This window comes from Chenopodium album, chromosome 17 (assembly GCF_948465745.1).
Source record: "Chenopodium album chromosome 17, dcCheAlbu1.1, whole genome shotgun sequence".
Lineage (NCBI taxonomy): Eukaryota > Viridiplantae > Streptophyta > Magnoliopsida > Caryophyllales > Amaranthaceae > Chenopodium > Chenopodium album.
In genome coordinates, this window is record NC_137850.1 from 19,257,716 (window position 1) to 19,260,723 (window position 3,008).

The 3,008-nt window shown below is 38.2% G+C and overlaps 1 non-coding gene across 1 annotated transcript; it reads right to left on the minus strand.

Moving 5' to 3' along the window:
- Positions 1-1,347: 1,347 nt before the first annotated feature.
- Positions 1,348-1,453, minus strand: LOC145590277 (small nucleolar RNA R71). Its single transcript, XR_014101913.1, has one exon. It is a non-coding gene; the product is annotated as a small nucleolar RNA R71 (small nucleolar RNA).
- Positions 1,454-3,008: the final 1,555 nt, after the last annotated feature.

Below are 3,008 nucleotides of genomic sequence, written 5' to 3' on the forward strand. Positions count from 1 at the left end.
AAGGATTCTTTACTCTTTAATGCAATTTAATGTTTGATTTCATTAGTATTGTTGTTTGATTTGGTTAATTGATAGTTTGATTGATTTTGATTGAATTTGTTGATTCCAATTGATGAATTTGGGTATGATGATTAGTTTAGCTTTGATTTTGATGTTTTTCATGGATTGTGAGTAGTTTTATTGCTAGGGTAGTTGTGAAGCATGTATTGATGATGAATTGAGATTAATTTGGGAAAAATTGATTGAGTTGATAATGTGATTAAATTGGTTGATTGATTTTGTGCATGTGTTTGCTTGATTAGGCTTGATCACCCTTGTTATTCACACTAGATTGCATTGTGAGTTCACATTGATACGGACCATTGATTTGTGGCTTATATTTACTCGATTGAGATATCTTGTGATGTTTCCTAGCTAGTGTTTGATGTAGTTGACGCTAATTAGACCTCTAGGAGAATAGCTTGATGTACTCTCTTGGTTGCAATTTCGGTTTTCCCTCACATTGCTTGACTTGATTGGTTGATTCCCCAAGTTGATTGAACTTCATTGTTGGTGCATGTGGATCCATTCCCCTAGTGCCTTAACATTTAATTAGTACAAGCTTTTTGCATTGCCTAGCTTAGGTTTAGTTTCCACCATAAACCCCTACTAGACTTCTGAATAGCTTGACTTAGGCAATATACATTCGACCTCCATTCCTTTGGGTTCGACCTTGACTTACCACTACACTTTATAGGGGTTAGTTGAGTTACAAATTTTGTTTGATTGGGTGGGGTGGTAGCCCAACGACCTACCGTTCTTCATCCCATCAAAATGGCGCCGTTGCCGGGGAATGGTGCTTTGAGTGCATGTTGTTGTTGAGTATATTCCACTCTATTTGCAAAAGATTTTACACTTTAGGCTACACTTGTAGCCGTGCTACTAATATTTTCTTTGAGTTTTGTGTGCATAGATCCCAAGCCATGGGAGGAAATTCAAGAGTTGCCTTGAAGGAACTAGGAGTGCCCGGTGCATATAGGTATGAGAGAGGCATAGCTCCACCTACAACACCGAAAATTGACTTTGAAATTCGGCCAGCAATAATCACCCTAATTGAGAGGAGACAATATAGTGGGGCTAAGAATGAGAGCCCATTGAACCATCTTAAGGAGTTTGAAAAATATTGTAACACAATAAAGGTCAATGGAGTATCTCAAGAGTTTATCCGCCTTAAGTTATTCTCTTTCTCTCTCATAGGAAGATCTTTGGAATGGCTAGATAAAGAAGTGAAGCCCAATTCTTTGAGAACTTGGGATGATGTCACCAAAGCTTTCTTGTTCCGATTCTATCCTCAAAAGAAGACGGCAGAGGCAAGAGCTTTGATTCAAGGGTTCAAGCAAAAGCCAAATGAAAGTCTCTATGAAGCATGGGAAAGATTTAAGGATTATCAAAGGGAGTGTCCACACCATGGGATTCCTACCTATCAAATCATACATATCTTCTATGGTGGGTTGAGTTCTCATGGGAGAGCTAGTTTGGATGCTGGAGCCGGAGGCCCAATCCTGAACAAAACGGAAGAAGAAGTGGTTGATGCAATTGATGAAGTGGTTCGTCATTACATGAATTGGCAAGAAGTGGAGAGAGAACCAACAAGCAAGGGTTACTCAATCGAACAACTTAGTGCCATCAATGATTTGACTACTTTGATTGCGGATTTAGGGAAAGAAGTCATGTCTCTCAAAGAAAAGCTTGAGAAGCCCCCTTCCCAAGCTCCAATTCTTCCCTCCCAAATTAAGGGGAGAGGTACATCTTCTCACTCTAACTCTAATCTTTCTTCTTGTTGCATGATTGTGGAATGTTGGCCTTGTGAATTATGTGGAATGAATGATCATAATGCTTCTATGTGCCCAAATGTTCCTTGTAATGAATGTGATGGAAGTGAAATGGAACATGTGAATTATATTAATAATCATGCTTGTGAACCTAGAATTGATGCTCAAAGGAATGTTGGAAATAGGAATTATCATATGAATCATGATGATTATAACCAAAATGGAGGTTGTAGAAATCATGGATACCAAGGGATTCATGGTAACTATAACCATGATGGTTGTAATGGTCATGGTCATGGCCATAGACATGGGGATCATAATCAAGGTTATGATAACCATGATCAACAAAGGAGCCAAAATCAAACTAGGGGTAATTGGAATAATCAAACTAGGGGATATTTTCAAGCAAATTTTCAAAGAGGTTCCCCAATTGATTTAGTTCCAAATGCTAAAAGTTCAAGTGATAATTCCTATAATCAATCATTTTCTTCTAGGGAATTTTTGGAAAGTGTCATTGAGAAACAAGCCAAAACTTTAGAAATTTATATGGCTTTGAATGAAGAGAAGTTTAATTACATGTTGGCATATAACAAGGATTTAAGTGAAAAACTTTCTCAATTGACTAGTGTGTTCAAGGGATATGCAAACTCTTCTTCTTTGACTCCACCTAGCCTAGATTCTAGGAACCCTATGGATGCCATTGTTACTAGAAGTGGTAGGGTCCTTGAGGGAGGTGTGCCTAAGAAGAGTGTTGCTAGAGAGAGCACTAGTAAGAATCCCATTGAAGTTGAAGGTGATGAATGTCCTTTGAGTGAAAATGTTGATGAGGGACGAGTAGAGAAGGTGATAGAGAAAGAGAAAGAGAAAGAGGTTTGCAAACCAAGGCTTCCCTATCCCCAAAGATATAATAGATATAAGTTGGATGAGCAATTTGGGAAATTTGTAGTGATGCTTAAGCAACTTCATCTAACTCATCCTTTCACCGATGTTGTTGAACAAATGCTAAACTATGCTAAGTTCCTTAAGGAGATTTTGAGTGGAAAAAGGACTTGTGATATGATGGAGACAATTAGCCTTACCGAACATTGTAGTGCAATTATCATGAACAAGATGCCTCCTAAGTTGAAGGATCCCGGAAATTTTTCCATCCCTTGTGCCATTAACAAGACCCAAATTGATAATGCCTTATGTGACTTA